Source organism: Melozone crissalis, unplaced genomic scaffold (genome assembly GCF_028551555.1).
Source record: "Melozone crissalis strain CALT ecotype California unplaced genomic scaffold, PUWL_Pcris_2 ptg000043l_1, whole genome shotgun sequence".
Classification (NCBI taxonomy): domain Eukaryota; kingdom Metazoa; phylum Chordata; class Aves; order Passeriformes; family Passerellidae; genus Melozone; species Melozone crissalis.
The window spans coordinates 1731422-1753118 of NW_026535821.1; positions in this window are offsets into that span (position 1 = coordinate 1731422).

A 21697-nucleotide genomic window follows, 5' to 3' on the forward strand; every position below is an offset into this window, starting at 1 on the left:
GTGTGTGTGACACAAGGACAGTGAGGGCAAGGATCAAAGGAATATGGCCTAAAAGCTTAACAGAGCTCAAACTTAACAGGACTTAACTTATATCTTAACCTTAACTGATACTTTCAACTTCACAATTTAGCAAAAGAGCAGAGTGTAACAGCATTCAACCTAAATAAAACCTATGACTTTGCAATTTAACAAAGGAATAACACTTTACAATATTTTGCTTAGCTTATAACTTACACTAAAGGTAGCAACTTAGCAAAAGAACACCTTAGCAAAAGAACAACTCTTAGCAGCAATTAACTTCACTTAGGCCTTGTGATTTAACCTTTCCTACAGGCCTGACTGACTCAGCTATCCAAGGCACTCAAACTCCTCAGAGAGCAGCATTTCTGCCACATTTCCCCAGCACAGGCACTCCTGTGTGCGCATGGACACAAAGAGTCAGTGCAAGGCATCTGTGAGCAATTCCCCTGAGGGCACGGAATGCTCACTGAGGATGCTTTGACATCTTCCCAGTGGGCAGAGTGCTGAGCCTGGAGGAGTGGGGGAATCAGCCCAGGCTCCGTCATTGTTCAGGATCCCGGAGTGCAGCAAACAGGAGAGTTCCCGGCTGGGAAAGGCCCCACCCAGAGGGAGTCACTGGCCCAGGAGAGCTCCAAGGGCTCCTTTTGGAGTGCTGTGTGCAGGGCCCCAAGAGAGAGGCTTCAGTCCCAGCAATGGTTCATCCTGGCCGCACTTGGCATCAACAGCTTTCTTTGGCAGTGTGAGAACAGGGATGTTTTGCCACTGAGGGAACAAAACCAGTTCCCAGGGCTGCTGCTAAAGGAACCAGGAGCTGGTTGGGCAGCAGCAGTGGCTGGAGCAGTGTTTGTGATGAGCTGCAGAGGAGCTGAGCTGTGGGGCTGTGGGGCCTCATGGAATCATGGAGAGCACTGTGACATTGCTGGGCCTCATGGATCCAAGGGGACTGTACTGACGCTGTGTGGCTCCATGGAATGTAGGGATCATTGTGACACTGAGAGGCCTCATCAAAACAAGGGGCCATTGTGACAGCGTTGGGCTGCATGGAACCATGGAGACCATTTGGAGACTTTGGGGTGTTATGGAACCAAGGGGCCATGGTGACACTGAGGGGCACCATGGAAACACAGAGACCATTGTGACACTCAGGGGACTCATGGAAACATGGAGACGATTGTGACGCTGTGAGGCCTCATGGAATCAGTGAGGCCATTGTGATCCTGGGAGGACCATTGTGATATTGTGGAGCCTCATGAAACCAAGAGGCCTTTGTGACACTGCAGGGCTGCATGGAACCAAAGGTCCATTGTGACACTGCAGGGCCTCCTGCCATCAGTGGTCCATTGTGACATTGGGCAACCAAAGGAGACCATTGTGACACTGCAGGGCTGCATGGAATCAAAGCTCCAGGGTGACACAGAGTGGCCTCCTGTCATCAGTGGTCCATAGTGACACTGTGGAGCCAAAGGAGACCATTGTGACACAGCAAAGCCCCAGGGTCCAAAGGTCCATTGTGACATTCCAGACCTCATGGAACAGAGGAGTCCTGTGACATTGTGGGGCCTGGGGAGCCACAGAGACCATTGTGACACTGCAAGGGCTCATGGAATCCTTGGGACCATTGTGACACTGCAGGGCCTTATGACACCTAGGGGCCACTGTGACATTGTGGGACCCAATGGAACCTAGGGGCCAGTGTGACACTGCAGGTCTTCTTGTAATCAAGGGGCCATTGTGACACTGCTGGAACCCATGGAATCAAGTCACCATTATGACACTGCGGGGCCCCATGGATCCAAGGAACCATTGTGACAATATGGAGCCCAGCAAAACCAAGGGAACACAGAACAAGTCTGGCTGCTTTGGCCTCCCATAGACTGCCTGACTGGTCCAAGTGACCTTTGCATGTTGAGGGTCACTTCTCATCTGCTGCTGAAACACTGAGGCTCTGTGCTTTCCTTCCCAATGGAAAAGAACTGTCCTTCTGCTCCAGGCGCCCATGGCCAGAATTGGGATTTCACCTCCAAAGGTCCTTGTATCCAGGGATTCTTCCAATAGGAATATTGCCAGGGCAAGTCTGGCAGGCAGTGGTTTCACAAGGGTCACCTCTCATCCGTCCCCAAAACATTGGGAAAGGCTCCATGCTCTCCTTCCTAAGGAAAGAACTGTCCTGCTTCTCCAGGAGCCCATGGCTGAGATTGGGTTTCCACCTCCAAAATTCCCTAAATCCAAACTCTGCAATTACTGACAAGTCTAGCTGGCCTTGGCCTGCTGAGGCTCTCACTTGCCTTCCAAACCTTGAGGCTCTGTGCTTTCCTTCCCATGGAAAAGAACTGTCCTTCTCAGCCAGGTGCCCATGGCCACAATTGGGATTTCACCTCCAACACTGCCTGTTGTGACAGACTGGAGGAGATCGTCGGCTCTAAACATTTTGTGTGGGAGGGGGGGAGGAAGGGGCAGGTCCAGCCTTGCCCTGCCCTGTAAGCACAGCCCTTCCCTGCCCTGTGACCCCAAGGGGCCTCCAGTGGGTTTACGGTTTCTACCTGAACCGTGGCACACTGAACCCCCAGCACCGCCGTTCCACCCTGGGCACTGGGGCCCTCTTGGCTCTACTCAGTGCTGCTGCTGTACTCGGGGCACCCCAAACCCTGGTAGGGACCCGTGTCCCCGCACTCCAGGGATTGTGCGCGACTCACACTGCCCCGATCCTCCACACACCCGGAGCTCCGTTCGGGGTTTGCGTGCCAATTCACCAATTCATCTGCCTCCTTTACTCGAGTTTGGTGCACAGGAAAAACACCAAGCAGATATTCGTAAGAGGTCAAAAGGACACAAAATTCTACTGGCAAAGTGCAAAAAATCAAGAACTTTGGAAGAGGATTTAACGCAACCTCAAATTACACATAAAACACTTATAATAGCAGTAACTTCATTAACTTAGCCCATTTATTCTGGAACCATTAAAACATGCAAGCTGTTAGGGTATCCAAAAATGTTCCATATAAAGAGCATTTGAAGGAGAAGAAAGAGAGACAGAAAGACAGAAGCTCCATAGAAAGACACACATATGACTAACAACTCCTAGGGTTTCAGTGTGGGTGCGACACAAACTCCAGGAGAAGGCAGAGTCCATACCAGGGGCTCACCTTGTGCTCTATGTTTTTAAGCAGCCGGGCCCTTGTGAGCCTCCCCCAGGTGGGATTTGTGATCACACAGGCAATCAGGGCTGGGTTAGCACTGTACCCACTGTGTGACTGATTGACAGCTCATCCCAGGGTGTCTCAGGACATTGATCTCATCCAGCCTCTGACAGTGACCATGGTGACACAGGGGAACCTCATGGAACCGTGGGTCAGTTGTGACAATGTGGGTCCAAGGACACCACGGGAGATGTCATAGACAGGTAGAATAATGATAAAAGAAAAGCCTTTTGAAATGAAGCCTTGTTCAGCCATATCAATAGCTGGCCTATCATCTCTTCTTTGTGCAACTAAGCAGTTACAAGTTCCCATGTGAAGCTATTTTGAGAATGAGACTTTGTGACCATTCTATTCTGAGGGTGAAAAACAAATGCACCTGCAATAACAAGTAATTTGTCCCATGAGAATCAGTGAAGAGGTAAACAATACAATAGAGAGATTTGATGCACAAGTAAAATCTATTTTAGTACCCAATAATCGACTAACTGATAAGAAATCTTTGAATGAACTAAAGGTGCACACAAGGTCTGTTAAACTGTGTAAAATGAGTTGTATGAATAAAGACTAAAGAGTTCTTCTCCATCTTAGCTTAGTCCTTTGGGATTTCAGTTCCCCCCTTCTTGACGGCTTTGGGTTCTCCCTTCTTTGGAGCTTTGGGTTCCGCCTTCTTTGGGTCTTTGTCTTCCTTCTTCTCTGGGATTTTGATTTCCTTCCTCTCTGGGATTTTGGTTTCCTTTTTTGGGATTTTGGTTTCCTTATTCTCTCGGGTCTTGGTTTTCCCCTTTGCTGGTATTGGAGGTTGCTTGCCAACAGAGACACTCTTCTTTCCCTTCTTCTGCCTCTCTTCCTCCTTCCTCCTCTCTTCCTCCTCTAAGGCTTTTGCCTCCTCCTCGACCTTTTGAGCTGGCTCCTTCAGCTCCCTTCTGCAGACAAAACAGAAAATATGGCTGAGAGTCCCACCAGAACCTTGGGCTCCCTAGTCCTGGCTGGCCCTGCACTTCATTCCTTGACCCTGAGGCCATTTCCATGAATTCTCCTCAACCCACATAGGTTGGGAACATCCCAAGTGAGGGCATGGGTGGAAGGGGACCTCCAGGACCAGCCAAACCTGAGCTTTGCCATCATAAGGTGTTGACTGTGCCAGCTCCCTCTGAAGGCACAGCCAGACCCCTCCAGCCCCTGCCAAAGGCGGATCCAGCAGCTCTCTGCACTGGTGCCTGGAAACGCCCTTTGTCTCTTGGCTTCCCAGTTTAAAGCAGAGCACAGATTGCTGACATCTGCTTAGCTCTCCTACAGTTCTTACTCAGCTCATTCAGCCCTCTTCTCTCTGGGCATAGCTGAAGCATGATTTTAAAGAGTTCAGATTTCAGCTGAGGGTTAGAAGCAATTCCCATTGATCAGGATGTAGGTCAGATAGGCAGACCATAGGTTAATGATTATGAGATGCTTAAGCTGGAGCTGATTGTTCTATTGTTTACCATTCGGAGCTTCTTTCTAGAGGGAAGTGGAGGAAGTGAACTGTTATAAGAACATCTTGAAACCAGTAGAACAATGGTTAGCACCTGGGCTTGATGTCAATCAATCACTAAGCAGGGGACCTTGGATGGTGCCAGAGGGTCACAGAGACCTGATGAAGACATTCCTGACTTCATCCCTTAAGACCACTGACCCAATTCGAGACCACCAACCCAATTCAAGGGAAGAATTGCACAGGAGTGAAGGACCAATGACCTCATTTGAATACAGAGCAGGGATGGGAGGTGCTGGGGTTGTGCAGATGTATTTTATGTAAGATCTTGGGAAATAAAGAGAGGGCAAAGAACCTTGGACAATGCGGGCACGCCTTTTAGGGACGGCTCTGGTGCCGCCCGCCGGTGTTAATAAACATCCCACTGCCTGACTTTAATTAGTTAGAGAGTCTCTGTCCGTGATCTTCGGTTTTAACGACTCCTAGCCTGCTCCTTCATGAGAACAATCCTATCAGTCAGAAAGCAAAGGCTGCAGGAACTCCTCTCCTGCAGGACAGGCTCTTGTTAGGCAGATTTCCTGCTGGAACCCAGCTGGGACCAAGCAAACCAGTGCTGGCTGCCATGGAAACCATTGGAAGCAGCCTCGTCCATCTCCTCCCCATGAAACCAACTCCAGTCTGGCCTGAAGAAGTCCTGATGCACCGGCTTGCTTTAAGCACCTCCACTCCCAGCTCCACACTTGGCCTGTGTGTCCTGAGCTGGGCTGCCTTGCTGGAGCTGAGCTTCTCCTGTGCTTGCCTACAGCTGCAGCTCCAGGGGAGCCTAAAGGACAGGAGCTTTTCTGGCTGCTCTGCCATCATAAGGAGAACCCTGGCAGATCAGCAGTGCAAGGACTTCATCTGTGGCAGGAGCAGGACCCAAAGCAAGGTTTGCTCTGTGCCCCACGCCTGCCCATACCACAATCCCACTGTTCTGGTGAAGAAGGCAGATGATGAAGAAGATGCCACTCAACACCATGGACTTCAAGATACCCCTAGATACGGTGCCAAGGCAAGCCCAGAGCCCAGCTCCCCACAGACAGCAGCTAAGCCAGGAGGGCTCAGCACTCAAATAGAGAAGAAGATGTTCTGTCTCAACAGAAGAAGGTCCTTCCTCTCTTGGCAGCCAGGGAGCTCAGAGTGGCCATCCCTGTGTTGCTGCTGGCCTTTGCTCTGCAGCTCCTCTGAGCTCAGAGGCCTTGGAGCAGGGAAGCCCTGCAGGGACAATAACCCATGGCAGAGCAGGAACCCATGGAAGGCTGACTCACCTGTCCCTGAGAGGGGCCTGAGAGCCACAGCTGATCTCCTGGGGGCTCAGGGAGGAACTGACACGCGAGGCCGCCCTGGGCACCAGCACCTCGGAGGTGGAGCCTGCCTCCATGTGGCACAGCTCCGGGACATTGCAGGTGGTGTTGAGGTGGGCAGAGAAGGTGGAGGAGACCTGCTGGCTCTCTCCTGGCTGCAGCACACCTGGCAGTGGCAGGATATTGAAAGCCTGGATGGAAGACAGGAGAGATTGAGGTGTTGAGCATGGAAATGGATCCAATGGAGCATCTTGGAGCAAAGTGCAGCTGTAGCCAGAGGGGCCTATTCCCCAAACACTGCCAGAATCACCCTCACCTCATCCTGCATCCATGCCATTGACCAGTGCAGGGACCATGGGGAAAATCTTCTCCCATACTCACAGCTCAATGCATTAATTAGTACATTACATGAAAGTGAACTAGGATGTCTCCCGGCAGTAGAAATTCTCTCTGACGCACAACTTGCCTTTAAAGAGTTTTAAAACTACCTGCTTTTAGAAAAGGAGGAGACTCAGAGTGAGAGCTCTTGGAGCTGAGGGAAGGAGTCCAGCCCAGCTCATCTGACTCCTGAGGCTCTTCCCCTCTCTCTCTGATTTAAATGCTTCTTTCTCAAGGTGCTACAGCAAAAGCTCCTGCAAAAATTTCCTGTGGAGCACCTGAGGAGTTCCAGGGGGAGCAGTGCCCTCCACAGGTGCTGCACAGCGTCCTTGGGCAGCCCTGCAATGTGTCCTGCACGGCCTCTCCAACAAGCAGCTGCTCCAGCAGCACTTTGTGATGGGCCTGCAGGGATGGGAGGCCCCTCTGTGGCCAATGCTGAGGGCCCCCAGTGGCACTGGCAGCTCCAGCCCTGCTTGCCACACTGACAATGGGCAAGGGAGACAGATTCCCTCTTGCCTTCTCTGCTCCCAGGGCAGTGTGCGCCACGTCCAGGGAGCACCTGAATCCCTCCAAGCCTCGAGGCAGGTGAGGGTGCTCAGGAGTTGGTGCTGGCACCCAAAAAACAAGCCATTTTTTATGCTGGGAAGAAGAGACAGCCCCTCTGCAAAGTCTCCCTTTGTCAGACAGCTCCAGGGCCAGCAGTGCAATAGCAGCTCTGGGTGAAAGCAGAGCCCTGCAAACAGGGAGTCTGGCTGCTTTGGGAAGAGGCTCCATGGAGATCAGGATCATCCCAGCTTGCTCTGGGAGGGAAGCTGGAGGTGTTACCATGATGATGCAGAGAAAAGCCTCATCTTACATTGGGAAGGAAACAAGGCAAAAAATCCCACACTCAGCACAGGCCTGTAGGATCTGAGCCAGCTTCTCCAAGGAAAACTCTCCTATTTCTCCCTCCCCCTCAGCCCATGTCCAGCCACTGGCCCTGCTGCCCAGCCCACTGTCAGGGCACAGCACAGCAGGGCAGCAAAAAGGGAGCTCAGCATGAGCAGGACTTGGTGCTGGCAGGCTGGGGAGGCAAAGCAAGCAGTAGGTGTACAAGAAAATATACCTCTGCTCCTGAAGAGTGGGTAAAATCCTGCACTTCTTTCAGGGCTTTGGCTGCCTCATCCTTTCCAGTCCTGAAGTGCCTCCATCGAGTTGCTCCACTATCCAGACTCGTTCTCTTCTCCTTCGGTGGCTGGGGTTTGAATTTAGGTGGGTGGAGCTCATCTCTGCAAAATAAATAACTATGACCAGGGACCTGCAGTGGGAGGGAGGGAGGGAGGGACACCTGCACGAGCAGCTCCTGGCCAGGATGCAGCCCCTGGGTGGGTGCTGGCACGTTGAACCGAGAAATGGTTTGATCCAGCCCTTCCCAATCCAGGCTGGGGCAGGTCTGTTCTAAAGGCAGCCCAGGGATGGCACTGAGGTGCTGCAGCAGCTGTACCTGCTTGCATTGAGCAACTACAGAGGACAGGCATTAACACCTGGTGGGGATGCAAAAAGCACAGTGGGAGAGGAAAAGACAGAGAAGGCAGCAAAAAGGTGAGATTTGAGGCACCGAGGGGCAGACCCAGCCTGTGCCAAGCCAGCACAGCTCACCCAGTGCCCAAGGCCAGAAACTCAGCAGCTCCACCGGGGATTTATCAGGAATGTTCCCCTGACAACGCTGGGGGGTTGGTTGACATTTTACAACACTCCCAGGTGACTCAGGTCGCATTCCCCATCCATCCATCCATCCATCCTTCCATACATAGACAGGCTGTGGTGCTGGGATCCTGCCAAGCTCTGCCAGCCTTGGGCTTGGGGAGATTTCTGCCAGCCGTCCTGGGCTCCGTAATTGTGCTCTCTGTTCCAGGAAGAAAGCAAGAAAGATTTTTAAAAAACCAAAACAAACCACAACAGACAAACCTAAAAAACCTTCAACAGCTCAACCCTGCTCAAGTTTTTTCTTTAGGGACAGCTACCACTCTCCAGCTGAAATGCTGGGCTTTTGGGGTAAAAGAAAATTACATGTTCACCTCCAAATGGAAAAGGATTAAGGTAAGAGAACCTTTCAAACTAAAAATTATTGGCCCAAAGCTTTTATTTTTGCAAGAAATCTCTAGGTAAGACCAGCCAGACAGTTAAACAACTGGTTCTTCTGGTGGGGAGAAACCCTCCTCTTTAAGGGAAGCAGCCTGATAGTTGAAAGCAACTGTTTGGTCAAACTTCAGGCTCCCTGGCACAGCCTGCATTGCCTTTCCTTCCTGTTCACTGATTTACAGGCAGTGCCACGATGGCCCAGGTTCAGATGTTTGGTGCCATCCAGGGAATTTGGCATTGCCATTTCCATATGTTTTAGTTGAAGTTTCAGTCCTTGCAAACACTCTTCAAATGCCAGCTTTCCTTTCTTTTACAGAAAGCTCAAGGTTCCCACAAGTCTTCTGACATCCTCTTTTGCACTCAGAGAGATGACATTTTCAAACAGATGTTTCCAAAGTTAACAGCATTTGAAAGAATAATTAATTCAAATGCCCCTGGATTCCAGCTTAGCCCAACTCCATTCTGTCTCAGACACTGAGATTCCCACCTCTAAGGCAGGAGCTGTTTGTGCCCCCATCCCTCCTGTCCTTCTCCCCAGCAGCCTGTGCCTGTTTTCCCCGGCACAATCCCTGTCCCTGTGCACCCTGCCAGGAGCAGCTGCACACAGGCTCACATCTCCCCTTGCCCTCACCAGGGGATTTCTCTCATCCCCGAACACGCCGATGAGAACGTTGGTGCGATGAGTGCCCAGGGCCTGCACTGCCACCACAACTGGGATCTCTGCTGTGCTCTGGGGCTGCACAATCCCACAGGGCTTGGGGCTGGAGTAGAGCACAGCAGAGTCCTCCTTGTGTTTCTGGAAGGGACACAATGAAATGCAGATTCAGAGGGACCTCTCAAGAAACTTCAGGCTCCTTAACATCCACCACAACAGCAACTTACACACACCTTTAAAACTCCCCAGGACAAAGGTCAAACGCACAAACAAGATGCAAGTATTGTAGGTTTAGCACTCCCAGGGCATCCTGCAAGGAGGCTGCCAGCACAGGCACTGGTGTCTGTGGGTGCAGCAGCTTTTCACAACTGTCGCCTTCTGATGCAAGGCGAGGCGACCTGGTTCTGAGGAAACGGCACGGCAACCCAAACTCTCCAGGGTCACTCGGGCCAAGAACACACGCAGGCACCAGTATGGTGGACGGTTCAAGACCTTTATTGTCCCGTCTCGTCGGGTTTTATACTGGGGGAGTTTTCTCTCTACGTCAGGGGGTCTTACTTTACTGTAATTGGTTAGTAAGGAGTCGAAAGTTACTAATGTTAGGGGGGACTACATTCTTGGGTGATCCCTTATCACTAGAAGTTAGGGGGAGAGGGATCCTACTGCTTTCCGTGACATCGCGAGATTTTCCGAGCGCCTAACCCTATCAACTACATCTCCCCCCCTTTTTCTACAAATGAGCAAAGTAGTCATATACATAGGTACTGAGATGAGGCATGGGGTTGTTGACAAAGAAAGGGGTTTGGTAAACTTGAGTAGGAGATCTTGTGACTGGCAGTGTTCCCTGGTCAAATTCACAGCAGTTGTTGCCGGCCTATGTTCGGGATGTTGGCCCGTTCTAGGCGGGTCTGAACGAATGAGACTAGCTTGTTCAGCAGGCATGGTCCGAAGGTGACAGCTAAAAGTAACATTGCCAATGGACCTATTAGGGTAGAAATTAGGGTGGTTAGCCATGGTGATCGACTGAACCAGGACTTGAACCAAACCTGTTGGGCTTCCCTGTCTTTCTGTCTCTGAGCCAGTCTGTTTCGGAGTTCTGCCATGGAGTCTCTCACGACTCCCATGTGGTCTGCATAGAAGCAGCACTCCTCCTTCAAGGCGGCACACAGGCCCCCTTGCTGCATGAACAGGAGGTCTAGACCTCGCCTGTTCTGCAAGACCACTTCTGAGAGTGAGGAGACTGACTTCTCTAGAAAGGAGATGGATTTCTCGATCCTCTGCAGGTCCTCGTCGATTGTTGCCTGCAGCTGTGACAGTCCTTGGTGTTGGGTCGCCAGGGCTGAGACTCCTGTGGCCGTTCCGGCTGCTCCTAGGCCGAGCAGCATTGCGATAGTTATACCTGCTACTATTTCACTTTTGTGGAGCCGGCTGAGTTCCTCGAAAAGGTGGTACACTTCTTCATCTGTGTGGTACAGGACCCTAGGAACAATCAGAACTTGGACACAAAAGTCGTTAGAGTCATCGAATTTGGCAAGGAACACACAGGGACTCACTCCAGATCGCTGGCAAACCCACATCCCAGATGCGGATGGCACTGCCCATTTATTGTTTTTCCCGTTGGGTTTGACAACATCGGTGCAGACGTTGCCTTTCTGCCTAGCTAGGGTTGCATTGCCAAAGCATCTGCCCTGGCCTGTGACTTGACTCAGGGTGATTCCTTTGCAGGGGGTATCCCATCTACATTGGTTCGGTGCATCTGCTGTGGAGTAACTGAAGGGAGTGTTTAAAGCGACTCCTTCGTAAAAGGGAGGTTCGACATCGTAACAAAGCCAGCAGGATTTGGTTAGGTTAGGGTAAGATTCGTTCAGGGATAGGAAGGGAGCTTCTAACATACGAAGGATTGGGTCTGAGTCTGACTCGGCTGAATGGCCTATCTGAAAGGCTTCTGCATGGCCGGTCGGGATATCAGCGACCCTTGTGGGCAAGGCTTTGGGGCGAGTCGCGTTTCTCCCTTTCGGCACACTTTTAATCACTTTGTTGGGTCCGACCGCTCGGGATGCCGACGGTTGGAGCCTAATAATTCGCACGTTCACTCTCTCTTTTGACCCTTGAAGGACTACTGTCCACGTTCTGCCTGTTGCCCAGCTAGGGTGATGTGGCACGAAGGATGGGGTGTTTGGTGCGGTGATTTCTTTGAGCACTTTGTGACTACTAAGGTGTTGCATGACCCACCTGAATGGCCGATGGGGGTAGTGGTCTGGGCTGACTTGCCCTCTGGCAACAAACCCCAACAGCAAAATCACACAGAGACACCATTGATGCTTGGGTCTCACCCGCGCGGGTCTCTCGGGCGCTGCCCGGCGGCCTGGTAGTCTGCCGCCTTCCTCTGGAATGGGGATGTACGCGTCATGAGGACGTCCCACGAGCAGGTCCTGCAAACAGAAACTCGCAACTCTCATCAGTCTCATTCTGCTCGTTATGGAGGTCCGGTTTAATTGACCCAAGTGGACACCACTTAGTTTGCCGTCCTCTTTGACAGCTGCGTACCCTCTCCCCGTGAGCATCAACCTCCAGCCCCGTTCCCATTCGCCTAGCTCGTTTCTAATTACCACCTGTGGGCCCCCTGCTCCTGTTTCTGCTCCCAGGCCTTCTGATCCTCCCTTTTCCATTTGCTCCAGTCGCTCCAGCTGCCTCTGGCCCTGCTGGTACAGCTCCTCAGCCCTCAATGCCCGCTCCTCTACATTCTGCTCCATCTGTTTCGCAATGCCCTGCTGGGCTCTCATCAGCCCCTGTTTCCTCTGGCGCTCCAGCTCCTCCTGGGCCTCCATGCCCTTCTCCCGCTCCATTTCCATCATCTCGTTCAGGCGCTTCTCTTCCTCTGCCAGTTCCTCGAGGATCATCTGCTTCTCCAGGACTTGCTTGTCCCAGATCATGTTGCACTTGGCACTGAGGAACAGCGCGTTCAGTTCCCGCACATCTTCCTCTTCCTCCAGCTTCATCCTTGTTGCTCGCTGTGGCAGCTTCTGCTTCCCCTGCTGCAGCTCTTCATCCACGTCTCTCCCACGGTCCCTCTCGTCCTCCAGCTCTGCCTTTCTCTGCTCCTCGATCTGGGCCTTTTTCAGGGCTTCCTGCAACGTCCAGACGCCTTTCGCTGCGGCGTCCGCTTTGTCGTTGCCGATCTGGAGGTGGCTGTTGATGTGAATGACTGACACGGTGCCCTGTTGCGAGGAGGGTGCTTCTTCCAGCATCAGGGCTGCTGCTGATGTTGGCACTCCTGGTCCCTTTTTTGTGTGAGGTGTTAAAGCCACCAGCTGGGTGCTTTTCCACGCCCGGGACTGCCCTCCCACCCCGTTCACTGGAGGGACTTCTTTGAATTGCCAACGTCCGGGCCAATGTGCTTGGGGAATGATCGTTCAGTCTGATCCCGTGTCTGCCCAGAACTGAAACCCTATGACGTGGGGATCTTGACTGCCGTAAAGGCGGCATGTCCCCCACACCATCAGGGGTTCCTTCCCTATTTTCATGGCCAGGGCCACCCAGGGACCCCCCTCTGGGGGCAATGAGGAGGAATCTAACGCTGCCTGAAGTCTGTCCACAAACTGAGTGAAGCTCTCACTTTCACTCTGTCTTATGGTAGACCACGGGGCAGGTTTAGCCACTACTTTGGAGGCAGAACGAATGGCCTCTCGGGCAGCCCGGGTGGTTGTCATAACTTCATGGGCCCTTAATCCCTCAGCCTGGGCCTGGGGGGTGATCATCGTGGGGTCTCTACCCACCAATCTCTGTATACTGGAGCCGTGCAGTGGATGGTCAGGCCCCGTTATCTGGGCCAGCTCCTTTGTGCATTGGTCCTCCCACTCTTGTTTAAAAACAATCATTCCTGCCCCATCAAAAATCATTCTGCACGTCTGCTTGATGTCAAAGGGAAGCATGTCATCCCCTCCAAAAACCCCATCTATGAGCGTGTTAACCATGGCAGAATTAATCCCTTGTCTGCAATCGCTTTAATAATTGCCTGTACCTCTTTTGGATTCACTGGAGAATAGGTCCCTTCTTTGGTTTTCGCCTGTCCCCCCCACACGGACAGGAAACACTAGCTTGGCTGAAGGGGTGTACTCGGCGCAGGCTATCTTTATTTTTCGCCAATCTGTAAGAGGGGTCCGGTCTTTCTCTGATAATCCCTTCACCCATGCGGGAGCACTGTGACTAGAGATCTTGTATGCTGCTGCTCTCCCTCTGTTAAGGCTAGTATCCGAAATGGAGCTCCCCGACTCCCTCTCGGACTCGTCCCGGCTCGAGTCTGAGTCGGAGTCGGAAGTGGAATGGCCGAGCACTTCCGGGCTGCTCTGCCTTTTTCTCGGGCTCCGACCCCGCCCCCTCCTGCGGGGGGCGGACCATTCCCTCCCCCTGGGGTCTCCCCGCCTCCTGCTGGGGGAGGTCCTTGCCTTATACGGGCTTAATTTGAATAGAGCACTCTGATTGGTCTCACCCCTCGCCGCGGGGACCGCCCCCCCTCCCCGCTCTCCCGCGCATGCGATGTTAAGCGGGCTGATCCCACTTCCGCCCTTTGTCCCCTCTTCTCTTCCGCCCTGACCACGCGGCCGGCCGCCATCTTCGAGCCCATACGGCGGCGGAGAGATGTTATCGATCCGGGCGGTTTCTGACCGTCCCGCCGCTTCCCGCGCCTCCTCCGTCAGCCCCCCCCAAAAACACTGCGCCCGTTGCTCTGCCTCCTGTGCTGGGTCGACAATCGGCGGGGGGGGAATGGGTAGAGGAGCCGTGGTTTTGTCGGGAGGCTCCGGCGGGGGGCTGGGATCTGGCGGGCTTCGCGGGGGGGTTGGGGGGTCTCCCGGGGGTTTTGGGCTCGGGCTCGAGGGGAGGTGGGACGCGCCTAGCCCCCGCACATCCCCATCTGCAATCTGATCGCTTTCCGGGGTGGTCTGTGTCGCTGCCCCCACCCCTAGCTGCGGAGTGGCTATTAAGTAGCTTCTGGCAGCTTTCCAGGTTTCTTCCTCTTGTCGAGCTTTTTGCAGAGCCCGGATGACTCTGCCCCACGATTTTAGGGCTTTCCCCGAGCCTGAACACATGGTATCCTCAGCCAGGGTTTTCGTACAATTATCCCACACCTCTGGGTGTAAAATACCCACGGAGCTCTCTATAGCCCCCAGCTTAATCAATCTCGACAATGCGAGAGTCACATCTTTAAGCTTACAATCTATTCCCCATTGTGTGCACACTTCACTTACGACCTTTGAGACTGCTTCCATGATTCGAGGGCGTCCCCTCCGCTGCACAAGGCCAGCTGTGCAGCCGCCGTCCTCTGTCCAGGCAATCCCCGTTCCCCGGGCACTGGTTCGATCCCGGGTGTCGGCACCACTTGTCGCCTTCTGATGCAAGGCGAGGCGACCTGGTTCTGAGGAAACGGCACGGCTACCCAAACTCTCCAGGGTCACTCGGGCCAAGAACACACGCAGGCACCAGTATGGTGTACGGTTCAAGACCTTTATTGTCCCGTCTCGTCGGGTTTTATACTGGGGGAGTTTTCTCTCTACGTCAGGGGGTCTTACTTTACTGTAATTGGTTAGTAAGGAGTCGAAAGTTACTAATGTTAGGGGGGACTACATTCTTGGGTGATCCCTTATCACTAGAAGTTAGGGGGAGAGGGATCCTACTGCTTTCCGTGACATCGCGAGATTTTCCGAGCGCCTAACCCTATCAACTACACACAACCCTCTAAGATCACCCACAGGAAAAAACCCTGAGGACTAGAACATCAACTGTTTTTTCAGGAGCTTAAACTGCCCCCTCAAGTTTGCAGTTGGGTAGGTTCCTGTTCTCAGCAGATCTTTAAGACTGAATAGAAAGCAGCAAGGTCTTATCCAAACCCTTTGTTCCCCTAATAATCTCCTCAGGAATATTTGACAGGAGGAGGTGGATGTGCTGCCAAACCTGGGGAATAAGCCCGTAGCAGCCAGGAAGGTGGCTGGGATTCCTAATGAGGATCTTCCTCTCGTAGGGCACCTTCAGGTGGCACTCATCACACAGCAGCACTGGGGAGGACACTTGGAGCTCAGGAACGAGACATCTGGGCAAAGAGATGACCCCAGGACAATCAGAGATACTGAGAGAATGGAGAATGCCTACCCCCAAAGATTGTGAAATGGAGCAGAACACATTGGTCACTGTCAAATGCACATTGAAGAGCCCTACAGGGATAAATTGCCTTCTACCTCTTCCCACTCCAACATGTCTTGTCAAGGAGGGGCAAACCCTGAGAGGCAGCACCCAGAGGCTGCCAAGTGCCCCAGGCAGAGCACTTTGCCCCACAGCTGCCTCAGCCCCTGCTTTACCCAAGAAGGCTTGCAAGGACTCCTGGAACAGTCTCAGTGACCCACGAGCTCTGGGGGAGCCTTGCCAACAAGGATCAGTGCTCCCTAAGGCTGAAGGAACACACAACTCCAGGGTCTCCGTAAAAATGATTCCCTTCTCTGCCATGGTGCTGTTGCCCTGCCTGAGAACTCAGCTCTTTGCCCCAGCCCTGGAGGGCACGAGACAGCAGCTGCCCCACAGAGGGGCTGATCAGCCCCTGCCAGGCCCTGCAGCTCCCTGGCTCCTTCACTGCACAGCTCCAGGCACTGCCTGGCCCCAGCTCCACCTGCTGTACACAATGGCAGCCCAGGCACTGCCTGGATGGCTCTGCCTGGCACAGGGAACAGCACCAGGGAGCTGCATCCCTCTGGGCATCACACTGACACCCACAGCAGCACAGCAGCATGGAATTCTGCTGCAGCAACAACGACTTTTGCTCTCAACTCTGACGATATTAAAGCTCAAAATGGGAAGCAGAGGGAAGGACAAAAACTGAAGCTGACCTGCCACATCAAGGGCTGCTTTCCCCTTGTCAGACCTTGCCCTCCCCACTCTTGCTGGGAGCCACTTCCCCCCTGCCATGTGCCCTCATGGACAGAGCCAGAGCCTGACTCTCAGCAGCTGCTTGCTGTGGCCCAAACCAGTGCACGGTGCTCACAACCAGCACAACTCCACCTCTTGCAGCCTGAAGGAGAGGAGGCCCTCAGGAAATTTGTTCCACCTCAAGCACCAAAAACCAGGCCAATCAATGATATCATTCCTGGTGCCTTTAGAAGAGGGCCCAGGACCATGCTGGGCTGTGAGCAAACGTGCTTTTCACCACGGGCTGCTGCCCAAGCACTGCTGTTCTTGTGTCCAGCTGGCACAACATGAGGGCATTCAGCAGCACTTCTCCTTGGCAGCTGCAGCCAGCACAGCCTGGGCAAGGCAGTGCCTGCGGGAGGCCAGGCAAGGGCTGGTACCTGGCTGTGATGATCAGGGATGCCACTCCCTTGCCAATACCCTCCAGGTCCACCAGCAATCTCCGGTAGAACTCCATCACCGTGTTGGAGCACAGGTGGAAGAGAAGAACAGTCAATGCTTCCTTACAAAAGCTCATTACCCACGGGTGATATCCTCCAGTTCCTGAGGGAGGATTTGGCCTTCATTCTTCTGCTGCTCCATGTGTAGAGCACAGTCTCAGAGTAACAAAAGCCTTCTGGCAATACCAGATTTGTTAAACACACCTTGCTATCAGGGCACAGGTCAGCTACATTAAAACATTAGACTACAGCTCCATGCACCACTGCATTCAAATTAAGGGGCCAATTTCTCATCTGACTACAAAGACATCCATGCAGAGGAAATCTGACTCGACCACAATGAGTTCAGCTTTACAGCAGGAGGTTGAGGGCAAAGTGTGGCCCAGCAGGTGCTGGGCAGTTCATGGCTGCCCTGGGAGCCCGAGCCCGGGCTGGCTCTGAGAAGTCCGGCCCCACGCCAGGAGTGGGGAACTGCCCCAGGGTGGGCATTGACCAGAGGCAGAACCCTCAGAACTGCCCCAGGGTGAGCACTGACCACAGGCAGAACCCTCAGAACTGCCCCAGGGTGGGCATTGACCTCAGGCAGAACCCTCAGAACTGCCCCAGGGTGGGCATTGACCAGAGGCAGAACCCTCAGAACCAGAACTGCCCCAGGGTGGGCATTGACCACAGGCAGAACCCTCAGAACTGCCCCAGGGTGGGCACTGACCACAGGCAGAACCCTCAGAACTGCCCCAGGGTGAGCACTGACCACAGGCAGAACCCTCAGAACTGCCCCAGGGTGAGCACTGACCACAGGCAGAACCCTCAGAACTGCCCCAGGGTGAGCACTGACCACAGGCAGAACCCTCAGAACTGCCCCAGGGTGGGCATTGACCACAGGCAGAACCCTCAGAACTGCCCCAGGGTGGGCATTGACCAGAGGCAGAACCCTAAGAACCAGAACTGCCCCAGGGTGGGCACTGACCAGAGGCAGAACCCTCAGAACCAGAACTGCCCCAGGGTGGGCATTGACCACAGGCAGAACCCTCAGAACCAGAACTGCCCCAGGGTGGGCATTGACTACAGGCAGAACTCTCAGGGCCTCTTGCTCTACGCTGCAAGAGACAAGCCACCAATTGGACACGGCAGAGGAGAAAAGAGGAGGATCTCTGTCTTGAAATTCCACAAGGAAGGGTTTATTCCAAGCAAAAGGATCAGAGCCAAAAGAGCCCTGGACACTCCTGTGCAAGGGCTCTTGTACAGATACAAATCAGGGGGTGAATACAAACAGCAAGCCAAAAGGGAATCCTCAGGGGAGCACTGAGGGGATTACATCAAGTGTCTGGGGCCACTTTGGGTAGGAGGGTGGGGAGGATGGCTCACATGGGCCAATGGGGCCTCCAGGAATAGGGGAATTCCAAAGGGGCATTGCAGACAGGGATTGGCTCCAGGTTAAATTGGCAAAGAAGGTTGGGGAACAAAAGGGGCCGGGTGTGACAGGCAGGGAAAGAGCTGGAACAAGGGGCAGGGAATGGCATGAGGGACAGCTTTGAGGGAGGGTAAATCCCAGGGGTAAACCAACTCGGGGAGAACACGGGGTACCACAGAACAAACCACTTAGCAAGGAATCAATACAATAAATTTGAACCGCTACACATGGCTGCAGATTTTTTTGTCTCCACTGGAGCTTCCTGCAGTGAACACAAATCATTCTGCTCCCCAGGAGGGGGGAAATGAGACCAAGAAGAAAAGCTCACTGCTTGATACAATGACATCTCTCTAACAGCCACCTTCCGCCCTTATCCTTGCTCTGCCCCGTTGCAATCAAATCAATCGCTCTGAAAAACACAAGAATGGCTTCAGGCCTTGGCCATAAGGTCTGTGAACTCAGGCATATGATTTTGGAAAGCAAACAGTGCTCCCTGAGGAACACCCCGAGTAAGCCAGCGAGCAGAGGTCTCCCAGCAGTGCAGATCTCTCAGTGCCAGGATGCTCCAAGCTGGCACCAGAGCTAAAGCCCTCCCACCCTGCAGTGCAGCTCCAGCCCTGGTGCTGCAGCGGCTGTGGCCGGGCTCTTGCCGTACCTCGATGTCCTGGTGTCCCTGGGGGAGGATGGTGCCTTGGCTGGGATTCAGGGTGAACTCCCTGGGCTCCACATGGAAATGGATTCCCTTGCTCCAGGCCGGGTCGGTGTCCCTGCGGATCTGATCCACGCTGTCCACAGCCGGCTGCGTGCCATCGTCCGACATGCGGAGCTGGAACGTCAGGGGCACCGCGGAGCTGTTGGTGAGGCGGCAGCGTTGCGTGTAGGGAAAGCCTGGGCAAGGACACAAATATTCATTCAGGCACCCAGCAGGGCATGATCCTGGGGGCAAGATCCTGGCAGGATCAAAGTGGGATTGGAGTTCAGCTCTTTATGATCTGAACTACAGCTCACCCAGAAGCTGCGTGAGGAATTAATCGTCACTTAGTTCCCTTTGACACAGATTCCAGACTGCAGCCTTGAAAATGCCCACTCCTAGCCCTGCTGAACACTGCAAGCTTCTCTCTTTGGGATGGGGACGAGCTCCCTCACCTGCCCCAAACCAGCACCAGTTCTCTCTCAGTGATGAGTGTGCACCCAGACCCAGCATTTACTCTGAGAATTCAAGCTGTCCAATTCCCTGCTCAGCCTGCCAACACTCCCACCTTTTTCAAGACATGTAAAGAGTGAGTTGTCAGTGAGAAGAAGCTACAGCAAAATAAAGGGAGGATGGAATCAGAAACTAGAACGTGAGGCAAAGAGCCCTAATGCAGCTTCTCTTTGCAGGATCCTTAAGGCATCTCTTGCTTTGGGCCAAATAGACTGAGCACATGACAGCTCAGAGCCCACTCAACTGGGGGCACAGGCAAACCTTGCTTTGAGATTAGCAATTAGGAACCAGGTCCACTGTCGCCTTCTGATGCAGGGCGAGGCGACCTGGTTCTGAGGAAATGGCACGGCGGCCCAAACTCTCCAGGGTCACTCGGGCCAAGAACACATGCAAGCACCAGTAGGGTGGACGGTTCAAGATCTTTATTGTCCCGTCTCGTCGGGTTTTATACTGGGGGAGTTTTCTCTCTACGTCAGGGGGTCTTACTTTACTGTAATTGGTTAGTAAGGAGTCGAAAGTTACTAATGTTAAGGGGGACTACATTCTTGGGTGATCCCTTATCACTAGAAGTTAGGGGGAGAGGAATCCTACTGCTTTCCGTGACGTCGCGAGATTTTCCGAGCGCCTCTCCCTATCTACTACTTCTCCCCCCGCTTTTTCACAAATGAATGAAGTAGTCATATACATACGTACTGAGATGAGGCATGAGGTTGTTGACAAAGAAAGGGGTTTGGTAAACTTGAATAGGAGATCTTGTGACTGGCAGTGTTCCCTGGTCAAATTCACAGCAGTTGTTGCCGGCCTATGTTCGGGATGTTGGCCCGTTCTAGGCGGGTCTGAACGAATGAGACTAGCTTGTTCAGCAGGCATGGTCCGAAGGTGACAGCTAAAAGTAACATTGCCAATGGACCTATTAGGGTAGAAATTAGGGTGGTTAGCCATGGTGATCGACTGAACCAGGACTTGAACCAAACCTGTTGGGCTTCCCTGTCTTTCTGTCTCTGAGCCAGTCTGTTTCGGAGTTCTGCCATGGAGTCTCTCACGACTCCCATGTGGTCTGCATAGAAGCAGCACTCCTCCTTCAAGGCGGCACACAGGCCCCCTTGCTGCATGAACAGGAGGTCTAGACCTCGCCTGTTCTGCAAGACCACTTCTGAGAGTGAGGAGACTGACTTCTCTAGAAAGGAGATGGATTTCTCGATCCTCTGCAGGTCCTCGTCGATTGTTGCCTGCAGCTGTGACAGTCCTTGGTGTTGGGTCGCCAGGGCTGAGACTCCTGTGGCCGTTCCGGCTGCTCCTAGGCCGAGCAGCATTGCGATAGTTATACCTGCTACTATTTCTCTTTTGTGGAGCCGGCTGAGTTCCTCGAAAAGGTGGTACACTTCTTCATCTGTGTGGTACAGGACCCTAGGAACAATCAGGACTTGGACACAAAAGTCGTTAGAGTCATCGAATTTGGCAAGGAACACACAGGGACTCACTCCAGATCGCTGGCAAACCCACATCCCAGATGCGGATGGGACTACCCATTTATTGTTTTTCCCATTGGGTTTGACAACATCGGTGCAGACGTTGCCTTTCTGCCTAGCTAGGTTTGCATTGCCAAAGAATCTGCCCTGGCCTGTGACTTGACTCAGGGTGATTCCTTTGCGGAGGGTGTCCCATCTACATTGGTTCGGTGCATCTGCTGTGGAGTAACTGAAGGGAGTGTTTAAAGCGACTCCTTCGTAAAAGGGAGGTTTGACATCGTAACAAAGCCAGCAGGATTCAGTTCGGTTAGGGTTAGATTCATTCAGGGATAGGAAGGGAGCTTCTAACATACAAAGGATTGGGTCTGAGTCTGACTCGGCTAAACGGCCTATCTGAAAGGCTTCTGCATGGCCAGTCGGGATATCAGCGACCCTTGTGGGCAAGGCTTTGGGGTGGGTCGCGTTTCTCCCTTTTGGCACGCTTTTAATCACTTTGTTGGGTCCGACTGTTCGGGATGCCGACGGTTGGAGCCTGATAATTCGCACATTCACTCTCTCTTTTGACCCTTGAAGGACTACTGTCTACGCTCTGCCTGTTGCCCAGCTAGGGTGATCTGGCTGCAAAACTGTCATGTTGTAGTCTGTGCATTTCTGAGATTTGGGGATTTTATGGCGATATCGATGGAAGTTTCCAGGTATGAAGATGGGTGTTTTGCAACTGATGGGTGCCCAGGGGAACTGTAAGAATTTGTCGGGCTCTTGTGGATCCCACCCAGGCCCCGACGGTCTGGCATCTGTGACAATGGTTTCGCAACCCCAGTGCCCACAATGTCCCCACCCTGGGTGATTGCAGTAGCTTTTCCCAGGGTTTGAAGCTGGGCACCAATAGGATAGGTACATGTGTGTGGAGTGTGGGGAATAGGGGTCTACCTTTGGTCATTCTGGAAACAGGTCGATGATGCGGAGCACGAAGGATGGGGTGTTCGGTGTGGTGATTTCTTTGAGCACTTTGTCACTACTAAGGTGTTTCATGACCCAC